At 42.1% G+C, this 23,776-nt stretch overlaps 1 pseudogene; it reads right to left on the bottom strand.

Annotated features, from left to right (window-relative positions):
• Positions 1-21,371, bottom strand: part of LOC117024655 (ATP synthase subunit g, mitochondrial-like) — a 70,228-nt pseudogene extending 48,857 nt beyond the window's left edge.
• Between the last annotated feature and the right edge of the window lie 2,405 nt (positions 21,372-23,776).

The following is a 23,776-nucleotide window of genomic DNA, read 5'->3' as shown; positions in this document are numbered from 1 at the left end:
TATTTGCAGATAATATGAAAATCCAAAATAATCTATATAAAAAACTTTAATTATGGTGATGGAAGAGAACTGACTTTGGGTGGTGAATACACAATGTGATATAGATGATGGTATTATGGAAATATACACTTGAAACCTATATAATTTTACTAACCATTGTCACCCCAATAAATTTAATAAAAAACTTTAATTATAATAAGAGTTAAGGAAGGATGCTAGAGATTAGAGTAATATTTTCAAATCTGTTGTTTTCCATACATCAGCTTCAGGTCTATTAAATTATATTTTAATAACAATAAAGTTTTGTCTCATATTCAGGACAAGTTCTTGTTCACATTTCTTGTTCTTGTTCACATTTATCTGGTTTCTTGAAGCAATTTGAGTTTTGTTCTCTGTTATTTGCTACCAGAAGAGCGTTGGCTAAAAGAGAAGAGATTTCTCTGAGATCAAGTAGAGAGAAGATGGATAAGGGGTGTCTTGCTTATGGGGTGTGGCATGGGCCTGCTGAATAGAATGAGGAAACTAAACCAAAATGAGATTTTGGAGGCTGTACCTTTCTAGTGATGAGCATATCTCAATTAATGATTACTGGAGAAACATGGTTGTTATTTTTAAGTACTTGAAGTTCCTGCAGTGAGGAGGAACTGACTCATCCTGTAAAAGAGCTCTCAAAGGGTGTTGTCTGAGGACAGAGTGGTCAGAGTTGGAGGACTTTGAAGTCCTGCCCACAAGGATTCAAGCAGAGGTTGGATGAATACCCAGCAGAAGTTTAAAGAGGGAATTCAAAGAATAGCTAGGAGTTTGGACTTTGACCTTCAGGGTAGAAAATGGAAGGAAAACTGAATAATAGTGTGGTAATCAGCCTCCTAGATGGCCCTTAATGATTCTTGCCTCTTGGTATTCATGCCCTTTTATAGGCCTCTCCTACATTGAATTGTGGCTGGCTGTATGACCTATAGAATATGGTGGAAGTCTTGGTAGGGGGCTGCTAAGATCAGGGCATAGAAGGCATTGCAGCTTACCGCTGGGTCTCTGACATTATTCAGTCTGGAGGAAGCTAGCCCTCATATGGTAAGGACACTCCAACAGTCCTGTGGGAGGCCTATATGGATAGGAACAATCTTACCAGCATCAACTTTCTAACTATGTGAGTGGGTCATCTGGGGAGCAGATTATTCTGCTCTAGTCAAGCTTCCAGGTGATTCCAGCCCCAGGTGACATCTGACTACAACTTTACAAGAGACCCTGAGGCAGAACCACCCAACTGAGTCACTCCTGAATTCCTGACCCATGGAAACTGTGAGAGATGATAAATTACTATTATTGTTTTAAGTCACTTGGTTTTAGAGTGATTTGTTACACACAACCTTAAGGTTTGGGACTGTGGAATCTTATTCCAGTTCTCTTTAACTCTAACAATCCATGCTGTTCTTACATTTTATCACCTCCCTTTGGGTTGCCTTTGACACGGCGCCAGAGACGAGTGTTCTAGGTTGTGTCCAGTCCCAGAAAATTCCTGAAGTTGGGGAGGTTGTGTTGAACAGGAGTCCCAGCATGTTACTGAAAGAACTCCTCTGATTAAGGTGTTTCTGGAGGACAAGAATCACACCCTGTGTTTGTATTACAACTAGCACAGTGCCTGACACAGCATAGTGCTCTTTGAGTGTTTTTTGGATGATGAACAAATAAAGGTGAGTTTGTCAGAAACAGGTCCTCTGGCCCTCTGAAGAAACCAAATTCTTCTGATTTTTAGTCTTCCCAGCATACTACTCAGCAGAGGGCAGTGTAGCGCATCCTGAGATGCATGAAAATTCATCTGTTGAAATAGGTTTTCCCGTTTCAGGACTTTGTTATTCTGGGGATAATTCCTTTTTGCAATAAGCCCTAGATTTATATATGACTCGAAAAACTACACCCATAGAATACAGCTAAACATTCCTGAAGCGAAAGTACCCTATGGCTATTGGTACAGATATACAAATTGATTTACCTCATCTTGGTAATAATACAATGACAACTACATTAGCTCACTAAAAACTCGGATAAATAGAATTTGTTTTCATTCTGATTTCCAATAGCAACCAAAATGTTTGAGGATGGCACAGAAGGCACTGCAAGATCTAGAAAAGATGCTGTAAGAACTATGAAAAGAAGAAACAATGTACAGCTTGGATAAACCTTGAAAACATACTAAATGAAAGAGGCCAATCACAGAGGACACATTTCATGATTCCATTTTAATGAAATGTCCAAAATAGGCAAATCTATAGGGACAGAAAGTAAATTAGTTGTCTAGGGGTGGGAAATATAGGGCGGGGAAAAGGGGTAAAAGCTATGGGATGAGGAATTTCTTTTTTAGGCTGATAAAACTAGTTTAAAATTAGGTTGAGATGATCATTGCAATATTTTGTGTATATACTAAAAATCATTGAATTGTATATTTTAAATGGGTGAATTGTATAATATGTGAATTAGCTCTCAAAGCTATAAAGAATAATGAATAATGTTCAGCTACATTTTTACATTCATCATGTTACCCTCCCGGTTTCTTCTCTGAAAATGTGTCAGTCATCTATGATGGAGAGAGAGAATGACTTTCCAAGGATGGCACATACAATTGCCCATGTATCCTAGATAGTACAAGCCAGCAGGTATCCATGTAGAAACATGACTCTTCTGATGCTAGGCAGCCAGTCTACATTCTGGTCATCGGCATGGTGCTGTGAGGGGCTCATCTCTTGTCTCCATTCTCAGATAATGACCAGGTCAGGAAGAGAGTCAGTGTTCTCATTCTAATCACTGTCCCACTACTGGAGCCATGTGGACTGACCTGGAGTTTGGCATGGTGCCCTCTAGCCCTGCTGGCATTAACGAGGGGTCTGAAAGATCTTGTGGCTGTGAGGAATAGCAACCCTAGGATATATGCAGGTGGCAAGGCTTTGCTTCCAGTTCTCACTCAACTTGCATCTAAGATCTGCCTTCGTCTAATTTGCACAACAGCTCCTGTAGTAAGCACTTCCAAGAAGGTGGTACTCTCTGGTAGTCTCAGCAATTTGGAACAAAGCAAAGTCCATCTCTAGAGGGAGCATCCCTGGCTGGGAATTAGGAGGCTTGGCTTCTCTGGCTCTGTGAGTTGAATTGACCTAGATCATTCCCTGCGTTCTCTCTGACTTTGAGTATGTCAGTAAATCAAACTTCATATGGGGAATCAAGGCTTAGAACTGTAAGGTCATTCTCAGTTTGAAATTCCATTAGCTATTGCTTTACAATTTTGGGGACAAATGTAGTTCAAGAATTGAAGGCCAACAGAAAAGGTGGCAAAACTCTACCTGTCTCTTTCTTGTCTGCTCTCTCTGCTGTTTGCCACAAAGTGCCAGAGCTGGGATTAAAAATCAAGTATGACTGACTCCAGATCTCCCCTCCTAACATTTTCTAGTACTTTCTGCTCCAGGCTTTTTGTTTGCACAGGTTTTGTTTTGTTTTAGCCTTGCATAATTGTGGTCATGTTGTGTTTTCTAGAGGTCTTCTATCTGCCAGACTCCCAAGTTCTCAGGGGCTCTTGGGTTAACATCCAAGTTGAACCATTTCTGGAGGATTCGAGTGCCCTCTACCAATACGGATGTTCTTTCTCTATTTCGCAGGGAGAAGTCATGGTCTTTTTTCAATCTTTCTTCAGTTCCTAATCTCTTCAAGATTTACTGGCAATTCTTTGCCTAAAAAAGCAAAGACCCAAAAGAGAGATGTCTGTTTCTGGGATGACTTCCACTGGGCAGTCCGGAGGCCCTAGCTAGGAGCCAGGAGGCCTGGTCTCTTTTGTGGGCCCAGGCATGTGTGAGCTCCCTGAAACCTGAGGTGTACAACGAAGACCTTGGGGTACACATTCCAAGTGTACCCCAATGGCGAGTGCTGAGGAATGGTGTGTGAGTGGGGCCCCTGCAAGGAAAGCAACCAGACTGTAACACTAGGAAGACAGCACATACGACCATCTCTGCCCAGTCAGGGGACTCTCATTTGGGGCTGCAGTGTGGATCTGGCTCTGGACGTGGGTGCCTCCCCATTAGGCTGGGCAATTCCCTCCTACCCTCACACAAATGCTGGACTCCAGCAGCACACTCTATCGCTCCACCCTTTCTCTCTTTGCTTGTTGTTCCTTCCAGTTTTTCAGGAATATCAAATAAAACCTCTTTCGAGAGTCTCCCTTGAGGCAAACAGCAGAGAAGCAACATTTAGTTCTGCAGTTCCTGCAGGTGAGCCAGCTTGATGGTCTTCAGCCACTTTAACAGACAGACTCATCCTCGAGATTAGACTGTCCTGGGCCTGATTCCTCACCCTTCATAGGACATCAGGCAGAAGCTGGGAGAAAAAGCCCCCTGCAACTAAAATTGAACACGGCACCTTGAGCTGAGCTGCCGCTGAGCTGCTGGATGGCTCAGTTGGTTGGAGCGCATCCTCTCAACCACAAGGTTGCGGTTAGACTCCCGCAAGGGATGGTGGGCTGTGCCCCTGAAACTAGAAAAACGGCAACTGGACCTGAGCTGCACCCTCCACAACTAAGACTGAAAGGACAACAACTTGACTTGGAAAAAAGTCCTGGAATTACACACTGTTCCCCAAGAAAGTCCTTTAAAAAAAAAAAAAGTGAGAGTAAAAAATAAAGTGCTTTGAACTGTGCTATCTGAGTATTTACAGATAAGATTGTGTCAGATATCTAAGCCCCAGGGGCGCTGGGGACATTGGTACTCAGCAAGTGTGTCTTAAATTGGAGTTAGAGAAGCTATGAGGATTCTTTTTGTAAATTGTGTGTGTGTGTGTGTGTGTGTATGTGTGTGTGTGTGTGTGTGTGTGTGTGTGTGTGTGATTATTCTTTTTTCCTGTGTTTCCAAAGAGCGGATGCCCTCTGGCCTGTGTCCTGGAAGAGTATAGGGTGAAAGCCTCCACATCCATTCTTGCCACTCTCTTCCTCACCTGGGTAAGGAGTGGCTGATGTCCTCACAGAACCAACAGTGCTTGATCTACATCATTAGGAGCTGAATCACTGCTTCCGAAGCAAAAAGCACTCCACCACATCTATCTAGACTGTCTGTCTCATGGGCGGATAAGAAAGTCCATGGGCTGTCCTCAGCTCTGGCTCCCATGAGTAAGCCCCCCTGGGTCAGGACAGGGACAGTTTCGAGAATCACTGCATATGCGAGTCACACCTGTGGTCCTCCATGATGCTGGTGGGGTAACAGGAGACCCACCAGGATCCGGTCCAAAGCACAAGCTCTAACATCGTTTAGTAGAGAGCCCTATTCTCTGGGGTCACTGGTACTATGTGGCCCATTAATAAAGATGATTCTTTGATATCTATTTGGCCACCCATGGTGTGTGTTCCCTTATAAGCTGGAATCCTGGAGAAACGCGGGGTACGCCTCAGTGAGCGTGTAAGCACCAGCAGTTTCCAAGGTACACATTCTTGAAATCAGGCTCAAACTGCTCTCCAGGGTGCTCTGGAGTTTTTCATCGCCCAGTGGGGGGGCTTTCTTGCTTGGTCTTCCCCAGTCTTTTTCCATGTGTCAAACCTTATAACCTCTGGTGCTTTCTGATCTTTCCTTTTTTCATACTATTCTCCCTGATTGTCTACCCTACAGATCTTTGTCCATACCGGACTCGTGTCAAAGAACAAGTAGAGACACATCCACACCTATGATAATTATACGTAAGTGTGATACGCGCATGATGCAGTGTGCACCTGTGCACCATACTTCCTTAAATGTTGCTGGATTTTGAGCCTTTTAACCTTTTTTATAGAAGCAAAATAAATGCCCCAGATGCATTTTATAACTTTATAATTAAAGGAGCCATTAAAAATAATTACATTTGGTGTTTAATAAGTAAATCTACTAGCTTAGTACAGAGTCAGTAGTATGATCTTTATATGGAAAATGGGATAAAGTCATCTCTGTTCAACCTTTTTTGAAAGGTTAAATTAGATAAGATCAATACATGGATTAGGACACAGACCAGCATATGTTAAGAACCCAGTAATTGGTAGTGTTGCCCAAGTGACCACTATAAACAATGAATTGGGCAGATTTGATTCCCCAGGCTTGGGAAAGTCAAGGGAGGATTTTTGGAGTAATTACCCCTTGAGGTGCATCATGAGGTTAGCACAGGAATAATCTAGACGAACAAGTAGAAGAAGAGTGTTTCAGGTTCAGGGAATAATGAGGTTTGGACAAAGTCAAGGATGGCAGAGGCCAGTGTGTTCAGGGGCTGAGTGGACCAAGGTGCTGGGTACATGTGCAGAAGAACATAGAGGAGGGCTGGTGAAGTGCTTGGTGCCTTCAGGGCTGTTTGTGTCCCCAAAGAGTTGGGAACAATCACGTGTCACTGTGGGATTTTAAACACTGCAGCTCCATGTTTGAAGACATTTCCTTAAGAGCCTGGCTTTCCCAGGTCTTAGGGAGACCTTCACAAGCCATCCACAGAGTTAAGAAAAACATCTAAATCTTGGAAATAAGGCAAAGAAAGGACAGACTCTTCTTTCAATGTCACACAGGGGCATTGTTGAACAAGCCCTCCAAGCAATATTTAATTATAAGGGAATGTACCTTCGTTTGATTCGTTATTTATCATTGATTAAAAGCCCAGACATTGTGGAGTTACATGTTAATTTGATTGTTTTTTTTTTTTTTTTTTTTTTTTTTGTGGTGGAGATGCGATTGATATCTGTCTGGTAGAAAAGATAACTCCAAATGTTATGGTTTTACTGCACCATCAGGGCATTACCAGTTTTGTATCTAACTTAACTTCATTCTAACATTCTTTTCTCAGATACCTATAAATACCCAATTCCTCAATGCTTTTTGAATCAGCTTTACCCAGTCCTCTGATTCTCTCATTAATAAGTTGAATAAATCTTTGATGTGCATTCATTCTACATTTGCATGAGAAGCACATTATTAACTTTTTGAAAGTCACAGTGTGCCATTGATGTTTCAGCCAAAAATCCCTGTAAAAGAGTAAGTGATGGAATTGGGAAGCCTAGAGCCATTTTTTTCAGTCTGAGACTTAAGATGTCAAGCTGAGAGGAAACTAGGGAACTCCTAAAATAATTGGAAAGGTTACTTGGAGGGTTAGGAGGGAGGAAGTGACTCACGTGGGCACCCTGGGACCACAGCAGTTTTGGTTGATGAGCAGGGGAGCTGACTCATTAAGAGTGAGTGTATTGGGTTTGGTTGGGGCCAGCAAATGGAACAGGTAGGATTCCCTGAAGCAGATAATATCAAAGTCAGACCAGTAGCAGCACTCTGCCCCATATGCTGCTAGATTTATATCTATGAAGGCAGAACTTGATCCAACAGCTGTCCAGCATCCAGGGAGACAGGCAGCAGGTTCAGGCTGCACGGACACACATTGCAGTGGGGAACTGAAAACAAGGCAAAAGGTCCATCTTTCAGATCTGGCCAATGGTCTGGGGGCAGGTGAAAGTATGAAGACTACAGCTCAGGAACATGTAGGGTCCTGGGGCCCAATCCCAAATGTGCCAGATATTGTGCCTGAGGTGAATAAGATCTTCCTACATTGTCTCATTCATTCATTCATTCATTCAACAAGGATGTATTGCCAGCAAATTCCAGGCTCAGATGGCAGGTGGGAAGGTTTGTGTGATTTCAGGTGACAGAGCTAGGGAAGATATCATGTTTTGTGTTTCTATTGACCCATTTCCTTTGCCTTCACTAAAATGGGACTGGGAGAAGAGCAGTATTCTGTTTATCGAAACTAAATAGGACCTCATTATGACACCCCAAGTGATAGACAACTATCATTCTTGTTAACACGTAGCTCCTTTAAACACCAAACATGTGTTAAGAGAGTCCTCACGTTATGTGTCAGCTCCTCCCCAATGTAAAGCTCAGGAAGAAGCTGCCCCAGCCACCCCTGTAGCTGGAAGCAGGCGTGTGACTGAGGTGTGCCAGTCACATGCTCCCTGAACAAAATTCAGTTTGAAAGCAAATGACCACAGAAGCCGGGACCACATGGGCTCCACTTTGACAAAGGTGGTACAGAGACATGCAGCTTCCAGAAGCAGAGTAGGTCCAGCATGTGCCCAGCGATGGGATGGGCATATGTCCCTAGGGAGGCTCAGAGAGACACACCTGATTGTTGGCTCTCTTCAGCTCTTGGCTCAGGTCAGTTGCCCTGCAGCCCTGAAGGTTCTTAACTGGCTCCCTCTCCTAAGGAGGTCCAATTCAATACCTCTTTTTCCAGGTAAGGATTTACCTGAACATCTAGAGATGTTTCATGCAAAAGAAATCCTGAGGCGCAATAAGAAAACCTCATAAGCTCTGTTGCCTTGTTCCTTTAATAGCAGTGTGGGATGGTGAGTAATATTGCACCCCATCCATCAGAAAGTGAACAGTGATTGGTTATAACTGAAATAGACCCTCATACTGGATATGAATTTGCCTTCCCTGCTCACCAAGTTTCTGACAACATTGTGTGTGGACTTACAGAAAGCCTTACTCACCATTATGGTATCCCATATGACACTTTTAAATTAATTAATTAATTAATCAATCAAGGAGCTCATTTACAGCAAAGGAGGTAAGACCGTATAAAAGACTAATGCCGGGATTGACGTCATCAAAATGGCAACGTGAGGTGAGCCTCTGTAAAGCTCCCCTGGAATTTACAACTAATCGAACAACAATAACTCAACAAAGGACTCCCTGCAAAGCAGACAGGCAAGACGAAGAGGTCCACTACTGAAATCAACTAAAGGTGGGCGAATTGCGGGAGTGAGGGAGGAGGGAAGGGAGAAGTGCCGAGACGGAGCCCCGCGGGCACAGGACACAGACCTAGCCAGGGCTCCGAGCTCGCTGCATCCCGGAACTACCGCAGCTGCGGGAGAGGGAAGAACTCGGACTGCTAGGGCTCCACTTATGGCCCACAGGGCTGAGGGGGCAGCATATAACACAGCTGAACCCAATGCTCACGGCAGACACCTCGGAGAGAAGACTGAGGGAAGAAGGCTGAAAACAGTGGTTTAAGCCCTCACTGCCGAGCAGAGAATGGAAGCCTTAGGCACTGAGACTAGCCGCCTACTCCCTCCCCTCCCAGAGCTCACCCTGCCCCCACCAGCCTGGTGCTAGAAGCGGAACAGTAGCAGTGTCAGATCAAAAGAACAGAATATTTGCTATTCGGAGAACTGTGGACACCAGACACAGATTACCAGCCCAACTAGTTCTGGCAAAGGGGAGGGAGCTGTGCAAGTAGGACCGGCTGTGGTGGTGGTCGCAGCCATTGCTCTGGGCTACCTCTCACAACACACCCCGCCCTTGGCCCTACCTATCTGGGCAGATCCCTGCAGGAGTAAACAGAACTGCTGAAACATATGGGCTCTGAATCTGGTGCAGGAAGAGCTTTGGAATTTCAAAAACTCTCCCCATACCCACCGGGACACTGTGCCCTGTGACCCAGGCGACTATTAACAGAGAGGAGCCGTCTCCCAGGGAATCCCCCCATTGTGAGAGAAGCTGGAATAGTGCAGAGAAAACATAGCACTACCGTATGAGAGAGAAAAAAAAGGCTGCAGTCGGAGAGAAAATAAAACATTCTACCAACAAATGCTGGAAAACAAAAGAAAGACCTCTTCCTATCAACCTGTTGCAGAACCCACTCCTGTAGATGTCTAGGAAGAGAAATAATCAATCAGTAATTGCCATGAATAACCAAGGCAACAAGACAGCTCAGAAAGAAAATGAAAAGTCTCCAGAAAATGAACTTAAAGATATGGAAATAGGTGACTTAAATGACAGAGAATTCAAGATTGCAGTTCTGAAAAAACTCAAGGAGATGCAAGAAAACACAGAAAGGCAGTTCAATGAACTCAGAAACACAATCAAAGAACAACATGAGCATTTTACGGAAGAGATTGAAATTTTAAAAAAGAACCAAATAGAATTTCTGGAGATTAAGAACTCAATTGAAGAAATTAAGAATGAAATAACCAGCTTAGGTAGTAGAGTTGACCAGATGGAGGAAAGAATCAGTGACATCAAAGATAGAAACCTGGAAATTACACAGATGGAAGAAGAAAGAGACTTGAGACTTAAAAGAAATAAAAGAACTCTACAAGAACTTTCTGACTCCATCAGAAAGAGCAATATAAGAATAATGGGCATACCAGAAGGAGAAGAAAGGGAAAAGGGAACAGAGAATATATTCAAACAAATTGTTGATGAGAACTTCCCAAACTTGTGGACAGAACTGGATCCTCGAATCCAAGAAGCAAATAGAACACCTAATTACCTCAATCCCAACAGGCCTTCTCCAAGGCACATTGTATTGAAGCTGTCTAAAATCAACGACAAAGAAAGAATCCTCAAGGCAGCCAGGGAACAGAAGACGGTAACCTACAAAGGAAAGCCCATTAGATTATCATCAGATTTTTCAGCAGAAACTCTACAAGCCAGGAGGGAGTAGAACCAAATATTCAAACTATTGAAAGAGAGAAATTATGAGCCAAGAATAATATATCCAGCAAAGATATCCTTTAGATATGAAGGAGGAATAAAGACCTTTCCAGACATACAGAAGCTGAGGGAATTTTCTAATACACGACCTGCACTACAAGAAATACTAAAGGAGGCTATTAGACCACCATCAATAGGGACAATTTGTGGCAACCGAAACATAAAAAAGGGGAGAGTAAAGGCCTGAACAGGAATATGGGAATGGAGAAAGTAAGCGTGCTGAAGAAAATGGAATACTCTAAATATCAAACTTTCTTTTACATAAACTTAAGGGTAACCACTCAAAAAAAAATCCAGAACTGAAATATATACTGTAATAAAAGAAGAAACAGAGGGAAAAATCATAGAATACCACCACACAGAAATAATAGACAACAACAAAAAGGCAAAGAAACAATGGAGACACAGCCTTACCAGAAAACTAAAGATAGAATGACAGGAAATCCTCACATATCAATAATCAACCTAAATGTAAATGGACTGAACTCACCAATAAAAAGGCACAGAGTAGCAGCTTGAACCAAAAAACTAAACGAAAACATATGCTCTCTCCAAGAGACACATCTCAGCTACAAGTACAAGCATAGGCTCAAAGAGAAAGGGTGGAAATTGACACTCCAAGCAAATGGTATCCAGAGAAAATCAGGTGTAACCGTACTGATATCAGATGAAACAGACTTCAGGGTGAAAAAGGTAACAAGAGACAAAGATGGACATTTCATAATGGCAAAGGGTACTATACAATGAGAAGACATAATAGTCATCAATATTTATGCCCCCAATCAGGGAGCACCGAAATGTACCAAGCAACTACTAACAGAACTAAAGGGAGAAATTGACCAAACAACAATTATACTAGGGGACTGAAATACATCATTGACAGCTATGGATAGATCTTCAAAATAGAACATAAATAACGAAAGAGCAGCCCTAAATGACACATTAGATGAAATGGACATAATTGACGTATATAGAGCACTTCATCCTGAAACAACAGACTATACATTTTTTTCTAGGATACATGGAACATTCTCAAGGATAGACCATATATTGGGACATAAAATCAGCCTAAGCAAATTTAAGAAGATTGAAATCATACCAAGCATATTCTCTGATCATAAGGCTTTGACATTGGATATCAACTGCAAAAAGAAAGCAGGAAAAAACACAAATACATGGAGATTAAACAACATACTTTTTTTTATTTTTTTATTTTTTTATTTTTAATTTATTGGGGTGACAATTGTTAGTAGAATTACATAGATTTCAGTTGTGCAATTCTGTATCACATCATCCATAAATCACACTGTGTGTTCACCACCCAGAGTCAGCTCCCCTTCCATCACCGTACATTTGATCCCCCTCACCCTCATCCCCCACCCCCCAACCCCCTTACGCTCTGGTAACCACCAAATTACGTTCCCCAGATTAATTTTCAAACCCCGTGGCCATCCTGTGGTCACCGACTGCCCTCCAATCCCCTCACCCTCCCCCCCACCCCCCACCCCCCCCGCCCATCTAGCAACCCTCAGTTTTTCCTCATTGTCTCCCAAACAGTTTCTGATTAGTTCATTCACTTATTCTTTTCTTTAGAATCCGCAAATAAGTGAGATCATATGGAACTTATCTTTCTCTGTCTGACTTATTTCACTTAACATAATGTTCTCTAGATCCATCCATAAACAACATACTTTTAAAGAACGAGTGGGTCAAAGAAGAAATTAGAGGAGAGATCAAAAGATACATAGAAGCAAATGACAATGAAAATACAACTTACCAAAATATTTGGGATGCAGCGAAAGCAGTTTTAAGAGGGAAATTTATATCATTACAGGCCTATCTCAAGAAACAAGAAAAATCCCAAATAAATAACCTCATGTTACATCTTAAAGAACTAGAAAAAGAAGGACAAGTGACACCCAAGGTTAGCAGAAGAAAGGAAACAACAAAAGTCAGAGCAGAACTAAATGAAATAGAGAACAAAAAGACAATAGAAAAAATTAAGGTGCCAAAGAGCTGGATCTTTGAAAAGATTAACAAAATTGACAAACCCTTGGCTAGACTCACTAAGATAAAAAGAGAGAAGACACTAATTAACAAAATCAGAAATGGAAAAGGTGAAGTTATCACGGACACCACAGAAATAGAAAGGTTCATCCAAGAATACTACGAAGAACTATATGCCACCAAATTCAATAACCTAGAAGACATGGACAAGTTCTTAGAAACATATAGCCTTCCTAGGCTGAACCATGAAGAACTGGAAAATCTAAACAGACTGATCACCAGTACGGAAATTTAATCTGTTATCCAAAACCTTCCCAAAAGCAAAAGTTCGGGACAAGATGGCTTCACTAGTGAATTCTACCAAACCTTCACAGAGGATCTAGTACCAATCCTGCTCAAACTCTTCCAAAAAATTGAAGAAGAGACAGTACTCCCTAACTCATTTTATGAGGCCAACATTACCCTGATACCAAAACCTGGTAAGGACAACACAAAAAAAGAAAACCACAGACCAATATCTCTGGTGAATACAGATGCAAGAATCCTAAACAAAATTCTAGCAAATCGAATACAACAATGCATTAAAAAGATTATTCATCACGACCAAGTGGGATTCATCCCTGGGGCACAAGGATGGTTGAACATCCGCAAATCCATCACTGTGATACATCACATAAAGAAAATAAAGGACAAAAATCATATGATTATATCAATTGATGCAGAAAAAGCATTTGACAAGATACAACATCCATTTATAATTAAAACTCTTAGTAAAATAGGTATAGAAGGAAAATACCTTAACATAATAAAGGCCATATATGACAAACTCTCAGCTAATTTCTTAATTAATGCTGAAAAACTGAAGCCCTTTGCTCTATGTTCAGGAATACGACAGGGCTGTCCCCTATCACCTCTGCTTTTCAACATAGTGTTGGAAGTCCTTTCCAGATCAATCAGGCAAGAAGAAGAAATAAAAGGCATCCATATTGGGAATGAAGAAGTTAAATTATCACTCTTTGCAGATGATGTGATGCTATATATAGAAAACCCTAAAGACTCCACCAAAAAGCTATTAGAAACAATCAACGAATACAGTAAAGTTGCTGGCTACAAAATCAACGTACAAGAAGTCCTTTGCATCCCTATATACTAACAATAAAATTTCAGAAAAAGAAATACAAAAAACAATTCCTTTTGCAATTGCAGCAAAAAGAATAAAATACCTAAGAATAAACTTAACCAAGGATGTGAAGGACCTATATGCTGAAACCTGTAAGACATTTTTGAAAGAAATTGAAGAAGACACAAAGAAATGGACAGACTTTCCGTGCTCATGGATTGGAAGAATCAACATAGTTAAAATGACCATATTACCCAAAGCAATATACAGATTTAATGCAGTCCCCATCAAAACCCCAATGGCATTTTTTAAAGAAATAGAACAAAAAATCATCAGATTTGTTTGGAACCACAAAAGACCCCGAATTGCCAAAGCAATCTTAAGAAAAAAGAACAATGCTGGAGGTGTCACACTCCCTGACTTTAGCTTGTACTGCAGGGCTACAATAATCAAAACAGCCTGGTACTGGCAGAAAAACAGACACATAGACCAATTGAATAGAATTGAGAACCCAGAAATAAAACCACATAAATATGTACAGATAATTTTTGACAAAGAAGCTAAAAACATACAATGGAGGAAAGACAGCCCCTTCAATAAATGGTGCTGGGAGAATTGGATAGCCACGTGAAAAGAATGAAACTGGACTGCTATCTGTCACCATGTACCAAAATTAATTCAAAATGGATGAAAGACTTAAGCATAAGACCTGACACAATAAACTGCATAGAAGAAAACATAGGTACTAAACTTATGGACCTTGGGTTCAAAGAGCATTTTAAGAATTTGACTCCAAAGGCAATGGAAGTAAAAACTAAAATAAATGAATGGGACTATATGAAACTTAAAAGCTTCTGCACAGCAAAAGAAACCGTCGACAAAATAAAGAGGCAACCAACTGAATGGGAGAAGAGTTTTGCAAACAGTGCTTCCGATAAGGGGCTAATATCCAAAATATACCAGGAATTCATGAAACTCAACAACAAAAAAACAAACAGCCCAATTGAAAAATGGGCAGAGGACCTGAAGAGATATTTCTCCAAAGAGAACATACAAATGGCAAATAAACATATGAAAAAATGCTCAACATCACTAATCATCAGAGAAATGCAAATAAAAACCACAATGAAATTTCACCTCACCCCAGTCAGAATGGCTATTATCAGCAAGACAAATAGTAACAAGTGTTGGAGAGGCTGTGGAGAGAAAGGAACCCTCATACACTGTTGGTGGGAATGCAGACTGGTGCAGCCGCTATGGAAGGCAGTGTGGAGTTTCTTCAAAAAATTACGAATAGAATTACCATATGACCCAGCAATCCCTCTCCTGAGTATCTACCCAAAAAATCTGAAAACATTTATCCATAAAGACACGTGTGCTCCAATGTTCATTGCAGCTTTGTTCACGGTGGCCAAGACATGGAAACAACCAAAATGTCCTTCGATAGATGAATGGATAAAGAAGTTGTGATATATATGCACAATGGAATACTATTTGGCGGTAAGAAAAGATGATGTAGGAACATTTGTGACAACATGGATGGATCTTGAGAGTATAATGCTAAGCGAAATAAGTCAGACAGAAAAAGCAGAGAACCATGTGATTTCACTGATATGTGGTATATAGACCAAAAACAACAAAAGAGCAAGACAAACAAATGAGAAACAAGAACTCATAGACACAGACAATAGTTTAGTGGTTACCAGAGGGTAAGGGAAGTTGAGGGTGGGAGATGAGAGTAAGGGGGATCAAATATATGGTGATGGAAGGAGAACTCACTCTGGGTGGTGAACACACAATGGGATTTATAGCTTATGTAATATAGAATTGTACACCTAAATTCTATGTAATTTTACTAACAATTGTCACCCCAATAAATTTTTAAAAAATAGTATTAAAAAAAAAGAAAAATGGGCAGAGGACATGAAGAGACATTTCTCCAAAGAGGACATACAAATGGCAAATAGACATATGAAAAAATGCTCAACATCAGTAAACATCAGAGAAATGCAAATAAAAACCACAATGAGATATCACCTCATCCCAGTCAGAATGGCTATCATCAACAAGACAAATAGTAACAAGTGTTGGAGAGGCTGTGGAGAAAAAGGAACCCTCATACACTCTTGATGGAATGCAGATTGGTGCAGCCGCTATGGAAGGCAGTGTGGAGGTTCCTCAAAAAATTACGAATAGAATTACCATATGACCTAACAGTCCCTTTCTGAGTATCTACCCAAAAAATCTGAAAACATTTATACATAAAGACACGTGTGCTCCAGTGTTCATTGCAGCTTTATTTACGGTGGCCAAGACATGGAAACAACCAAAATGTCCTTCGATATATGAATGGATAAAGAAGTGTGGAACATATATACAATTGAATACTATTCGGCAGTAAGAAAAGATGATATAGGAACATTTGTGACAACATGGATGGATTTTGGGATTATAATGCTAAGCGAAATAAGTGAGACAGAAAAAGCAGAGAACCATATGATTTCACTGTTATGTGGTATATAAACCAAAAACAACAAAAGAACAAGACAAACAAGTGAGAAACAAAAACTCATAGATACAGACAACAGTTTATTGGTTACCAGAGGGTAAGGGGAAGGGGGGTGTACAAAAGGGTAAAGGGGATCAAATATATGGTGTAGGAAGGAGAACTGACTCTGGGTGGTAAACACACAATGTGATTTATAGAAGATGTAATACAGAATTGTACACCTGAAATCTATGTAATTTTACTAACGGTTGTCACCCCAATAAACTTTAATTAAAAAAAAAAAAGAATCCAAAAAAAAGACTAATGCCATCTCTTCTACTGCCTTGCCTGACTCAGGGTGTGCCTGTGACTGATTAAAAGCATTCAAAAGATGTACCCTCAGTGACACCCTTCAAGATCTGAATAGGTTTGTCAGATCTTAAAATAGTCAGGATATGCCAAATTTCCATGGTCATTTCCCGATTTCATTCTGTGCTATTTATTGAGCAGAAACTCTGGGCCAGATGCTTCATGTACATAATTGCACATGTGCAGTTCTCACTTCAGCCCATGACAAAACTGAGTTCCAGAGAGGACAAGGTGCTCGAGGTTACATAACATAGTAGGCTTCAGAGTTGGGCTTGAAACCCATCTATGCCCATGTTCTTTTTACTTCATTATTCCCCCCTCCTTTTCATGGAGAATTGAAAGAGGCAATTTTACACTCTTCCTCATGGCCCTCCTTCTTCCCCCTCCCTCCTCTTATTCCAATTTCAGAATTAGAGACAGAATCCACAGTTTCAGAGGACATTTGACAGTAAGGGGATGCTTATGAGGTATCCAGTTAGGAAAAGGAGCACTGATTCAGATCATCTCCCCTTGACTGGGTTTAGACAAGATTAAGGAGGTATGTTTTACAACTTACTATAAATCTACAGTAATCAAAACAGTGTGGTACTGGCACAGGATAGACAGCTATATCAATGGAATAGAACTGAGGATCCAGAAATAAGCTCATTTGGCCACTGGAGTTTTGACAAGGGTGTTAAGACCAATCAATGGGGAAAGAATAGTCTCTTCAGCAAATGGTGTTGGGACAACTGGAAATTCACATGAAAAAGATGAAGTTGGACCCCTACCTCATACCATATACAAAAAAATAAACTCAAAATGGATAAAAGACCTAAATATAAGAGCTAAAACCGTAAGATTCTTAGATGAAAACATAGGGGTAAATATTCATGACCTCGGATTTGGTAATGGATTCCTAGATATGACACAAAAAGTATAAGCAACAAAAGGAAAAAAAACAGATATATTGGACTTTATCAAAATTTAAAACTTTTGTGTATCAAAGAACATTATCAAGTAAATGAAAAGACAACCTACAGAATGGGAGAAAATATTAGCAAATTATATGTCTAATAAGCATCTAGCATGTGGAGAAATTTAACTCTTATACAGAGCTGGTGGGAATGTAAAATGGTTCAGCCACTGTGTAAAACGCTTTGATTACTCCTCAAAAAGTTAAAGATAGAATTACCATATGACCCAGTAATTCCACTCTTAGACTTATACCCTAAAGAACTGAAAACAAGTCAAACAAATACTTGTACGTGAATGTTTATTTACAATAACCAAGGGGTAGAACCAACCCAAAAGTCCATTGAAAGATTAATGAGAAAACAAATTATAGTGTATACATACAATAGAATACTATAGGTGCAACAGTATAGATGAACCTTGAAAACATTATGCTAAGTGAAAGAGACCAGACACAAAAAGTCATACATTGTATGATTCCATTTATATGAAATATCCAGAATAGGCAAATCCATAGAGAGAGAGCACCAAGTGTGGTTGTCAGCGGCTGGAGGTAGAGGGGAATAGGGAGTAACTGCTTCATGGGCATAGATTTCCTTTTGTGGTGATGAAAATATTTTGCAACTAGATAGAGGTGGTGGGTGCACAACATTGTGGATATAGTAAATGCCGCTGAATTGTTCACTTTAGAATGGTAGGTTTTATGTTATGTAAGTTTTACTTCAATAAAAATTTATATATGTATATTTTGTACAGACATATACATACTGGGGTGCCAAAAAATGTACACAAGTGGACATTTTGATCAACATTGCTCAAGCAGTATTCGCCATAATCAGAAGTGTCTGGACACTGATGGTAACCACTTTGAGCACCTCTTTGTAATTGCAGAAGTCAAATGTGACTTGTATTCATCTTATGTTATCGGTATATGTTGAGCATCACAATTTTAATACAGTTTTTTCCTTTCTTAAAATGTGTATACAGTTTTTGGGCACTCTCTGTGTACACACCCACACACACACACACATACACATGAGGTCAAACAATTAAGTTCGCAAACTCATCCTAGAAAAAGTTCTACATCCCTCATTGCTGAATATCATTATAGTCACCTTCAAAGTACTGCCCTTGGGAAGCTATGCACTGATGCCAGCACCTAGTTCACCCTTCAAAGCAATTTTGGAACTCTTTTTCTGGAATGGCCATCAGAGCTGTTGTCATATCATCCTTGATGTCCTGAATGTCATCAAATGTCTTTCTTTCAATATTTTTTTTATCTTTGGGTAAAGAAAGTAGTCACTGGGGGCCAGATCAAGTGAGTAGGGAGGGTGTAGCCAGTTATTTGTTTACTGGCAGCAAACTACCTCTCAGACAGAGCTGTGTGAGTTGGTGCATTGTTGTGACGCAAGAGCCATGAATTGTTGGCAAAAAGTTCAGGTCGTCTAACTTTTTCACGCAGCTTTTTCAGCACTTCCAAATAGTAAACTTGGTTAACTGCTTGTCCAGTTGGTACAAATTCATAATGAATAACCCCTCTGATATCAAAAAAGATTAGAAACATTGTTGCAACATGTCCGCAAACTTAATTTTTGGACCGCGCATGCGCGTGTGTATGTGTGTGTGTGCGTGTGTAAAGATTAAAGCAAGACAATAGCCAGTCCCATAGCATAGGACTCTACCCAGAGTGTGTTACTGGTGGGGGACCAGCAGGAAGTTAACCAGGAGCATATCTAGAGGAATGGATTAAGGGAGATGCACCCTCACCAGGCTGGGTGGGCTCTGCAGTGTGCCTAGAGGTTGCTGTCAGCCCGCTGGCTCTACAGCTTCTCATGAGTTAATCTGATTCTCTGGAGGTTTTACAGGGCTCTCTCCAGCTCCTCCTCCACCTGCCTGTCTGGCCAGAGAGGCCTGGCTGGGCTCCAGGATGCTCGCAACACACTTCTCCCTTTTGCAGTTTGAGCAGGCAGCCTCGCCAGGGTCTTCCGTGAGCTCCAAGGGCCTGGACTTGGGAGCAGCTCTGGAGTGGGACTCCTGGGGTGTATGGACACCACAAATCCATTTTCTCAGCCCAGCTAGGAGGATTGGGACCACTTTGGCAGATCCAGGGAAAGGTTTGGGACCGCCTCCAGGAACACAGGTAAGTGAAAGGGGCCTCACAAGGGGACTATACAGGCAATAGCACCTCTGAGATGTGTGTGACCCCACCCTGGTCTCCTTATCTTAGATCTGTAGGAGGGCTTGTTCTCCATGGCTAGCGGCATATTTCAGGGGTATATTTCGAGTTAACTTCTACTTGGTCTACAGAGCTCAACACAGACATCACCTTCTCCAGGAAGCTTTCCTCAACCCTAAAGTACCCTTTCTCTGTGTCTTTAAACCATCCTGCTCTTCTATGTAGCATTTCCTATACTACACTTTAAAAGTCTAGTGACTCCTTGGTTCCTCACACATGCTAGACATGGACTCCCGTGTGGCTGGGTATCCTCCTTTAGGTGTCCCCTTACCATGTCAATAACCCTATAGGTGTCTTGGGTGCTTGTGATTGACCTGGGAAAGGAGGGCTGGTTACTTCTCTTAATTTACCAGTCAAGTGCCTGTTCACACATCCATGCATATGTACACACACACACACACACACACACACACACACACACACACGACTTCAAGGAAAGTTTAGTCTGTTCAATCCAGGTCCCTGTGACAGAATCTAAACTACACAGAGCTGAGGTGGCAATGGGCTATGGTGTGAGTATTGTGGTCTTAAACTAATTAGCTCAAACCCTTGCTTAATACCAGTCATGGGCCTCCTTGCCCGGACCTTTAGGTGTTGGGCCCCACATGGATGTATTCTTGGTTGACCAGATCTCCCATTTGGACCTGTTTTTCATCCACATTGTGCTCCATTTTGCTTTTCTCCTTTCCCGGGCTGGGGCTATTTCCTTGTCCGGGGTGTCCCCTCATCAGTCTTAGAGTCCCCATTCATTTTACTGCTGCTCAGAGTGGGGGGAAGATTTGGAAGTCAGAGGAGAGAATGGAGGGGATCCTGCTTTCTGGGTGGAAGCTTGCTTTTTCTTTCTGTTCTATGATTATCCCAAATTACTTTAAACAACAAATCACTTATGCTGCACGTGTTAATCTCTTGCCCACAGACATCGGTGATCTACATATAAGATTCATGTCTTTCTGCTAGCATACATTTTGGACTTTATTATGCTGGAAGAGTGTCTGTCTCTTTCCCAACCTTGACTATGACATTACAAAACCCTTTTCTGTTGGTTTGGCCTTGGAGAACTCTGTTTTCAATTCCCATTTCCTCTGGCTACAGCAATTAGGGGTGGAGGCGGGTGGAAAGATGCTGATCTTGGTACAAATAAACACAGGCCAGGTCTTAAAACTCAAATTGGGGCACCCAGGCCACTGGCAGATGCAGGAGGTCACTGTTATAGCCTCCCATAGGGGCCAGTAAGACCAAGCCCCTGGGGCTCAAAATCATACAGCCTAGCATGTGCTTGGAAGCAGAGAGTTGGCTAGGAGCTTACAATATGATGTGATAAATCTAGGTAAGAAGTACATGATGCTTTGAGAGTGCAGAGAATGGGAGTCTAACTTTGGGCATGACAGAAGTCTTCCTGGATGAGGCACTGTCTGGGTAAAGCCATGAAGCACAAGTAAAGGTTATGCAGGAGCATGTCCGTCTGCACCATGACCCCCAATTCTCTCCTCTCTTGAGTTCTGGAGAGACTAGAGAGAGGCATTTGAGATACCCTGCTGTGCTTTGTCCAGGATATTTGGGTCTGGTAGCCTGGACTCTGAAGCATTAGCTGGAGCATAAGAGTACCTCTGGATATTCCTCTGGGACCCTGGGCAAATGTTCTTGGAAAGCCTTGGGAGCCGACTTATGTGGTACCATTCCTGATTTCTGTCCAGGTGATTCCAGAAATGAGTTGAGTCCCATTTTGGGACATAGAACACTGGTGGTTTCTGCCTTCAGGACCTTTGCTATGTGATGGCATCTATCCCAAGGACTAAAATTTAGTAATCCAAGTGGAGCTGATAAGCAATCCTAGTAGTGCCTTTTTCTCCTGTGGCCAGAGAAGGGAGCTGGGGATGTTCCTCTAACTTTTCTTGAGTGGTGTACTTTCCGTAGCTGGAGTTGTTCAGGCTACACTATTACCTGGGATGGCTGGAGAGTGTAGAGTGGGCTTTGCTCTTCTAGGTTTAATGAACAATCTCAGATAGGCTTAGAATCACCAGGTTGCAGGGCTTCATGGGACCTTGGCTACAAGGAACAGAGGACAAGAGGGACAAGCCAGCAATATGTGGGATTAGTATGAAGGGATGGGCTAGCTGTGGGATGTACTTGGGGTAGATGTGCCTAATATTGCTATTTGGCCACCACTGAAATATGAATTCAAGGAATTCTTCCTCCTCAGCCCCACTCCTTCCTCCTCCTCTTCTTCTTCCTCTTTTATTATTATTACTACTATTGAGGGGGCTGTAGTGGGCTAAGAAATGATAATATACAAAATAGGAATGGTGGGTTTTTTTTGTTTTTGTTGTTGTTGTTGTTGTTGTCGTTGTTGCAAAGAAATACTGGTCCTATTTTGCCTTGGTTTTTAGGTGTGTCCGAGGCCACCTGCATACAAGACCTAATAAAGAGATACTTGTCTATTCATGGCTACACAAGGACCCAACAGAGCCTTACATTCCTGGTTTTCTGTACTTTGGGTCACATCATATTTCCACTGTCCCTCTCTTTCTCTCAGGTGGAAAGGGGACAATGTGAGCATTACCCCTTCTACACAAGCTACCCTGGGGTGGAGGGAGCTGGAGGCAGTTTGCTGGAACCAACAGCTACAGTGGGATTCAGTAAGAGATGAGATCTGTCCTGTTCCCAACCAATTCAGATTCAGCCATCTCAGATCCTTCCATGTCTTTCCTTTAGGCTTGCAGTGATCATTCTCTCTAATCTTACAGTGATTTTCCTCACTCTCCTCTGAGCCATCCTTTAATTCTTGGAGTTCTCCAAATCCCTGGAAGAAATGGTAGTTGGCAGCAGGATGGTCTTTATCTCCTAAAATGTGCTAGTAGTTTTCTTGATCCTGAGAAGGGGGTCTGGTCTCTGTCTCCTAGGACACCCTGCCCAAGCAATGTTGGGCCCCTGTGGCCCCACCTCTGCCACCAACTGGGTCTTCAGATTGGGGCACAAACAGGCTGGATCATGCACGAGAGGCTCAGAACCCAGCATCTTAGTGCTGGTGCTGGTTTTGATTTTATAAAGACTCAGGTGGTGGGGAGGAAAGCTTTTGTCAGGGTCTCATTGACAACTAATGGAAATACACTTGAATGGCGGCGACCCTGAATGGCGGCAGTTGGGGAGACTATCTCTGTGCTTTCTAACTTTCAATTACGGGCATGTATTCGTTGTATAGCAGTAGCTTGGGAATTAATGAGGACTCTGGCCAGGGAACACATAAATCCAGTCCAGAACGGACTGTGACAAGCCAGTAAGTAGCTTGGGAACCCAACGTCTGCCCAGCCTCTACCTCTGAGTCTGGATTTAAAGAGGGCTCCCAAGGCTCAGAGGTCCCCACACTCTGGGAACAGGTTTCATTAATGACACTTTTATCCTTCACCTGTCTAGCCTGGAGCAAACCATATGGAGGTCTTTTCGTCTGGGGAGGGGAGTGAGTGATTTGAGCATCCTGGCAGCTGCCGTCCCTTTCCCCACTCAAGCTTCCCTGCATGGTTCCCATCTCTTGATCAGAAAGGACCCTGGTACTAAGGCTGGCTGGCGGTCGTTCATATCCCTGACAAGGCTGCCCTTTGCCCAGAACCTCACGGTTTGACTGTAGCTCTCCCTCCACAGTGAGTGTTCTGTGTGTGGAACCGGGACACTGAGGGCTGTGGACATTGCTCTGTTTCACTTCTTCTGGTCTCAGCTTGTGTCTGTACACACAGGCTTGTCTGACTAGTTTGTTTTCTTAGAAGCCGATGGTTTCGTTGTTGAGTTTGGCATCTCCTCTGGCTATGAGATAAGGAGAAGAAGTTGGGCTTTTGAGCTACAGTAAATGGCCTTGCCAAGTGATAGCAGCACGATTTAGGGAAATGACACTGCCACTCACAATATACATTATCCAGAGCACTGTGCCTGGGCTGCTCTACTCCGAGAGGCTTGGATGGCATGGCCAGCTGTGCTGGTGGCCAAGTCAGGTAGATGGAGCAAGGCTATCCGTCAAGCTGTTTGTGAGCTGCTCATCACCTGCAGGAAATTCACCTGGGGATGCCTCCCTGCCTCCCTGCCTTTGGGGCTGC

The sequence above is a fragment of the Rhinolophus ferrumequinum genome, chromosome 7, assembly GCF_004115265.2.
Source record: "Rhinolophus ferrumequinum isolate MPI-CBG mRhiFer1 chromosome 7, mRhiFer1_v1.p, whole genome shotgun sequence".
Classification (NCBI taxonomy): domain Eukaryota; kingdom Metazoa; phylum Chordata; class Mammalia; order Chiroptera; family Rhinolophidae; genus Rhinolophus; species Rhinolophus ferrumequinum.
This window is presented reverse-complemented; position numbering and strand designations above follow the sequence as displayed.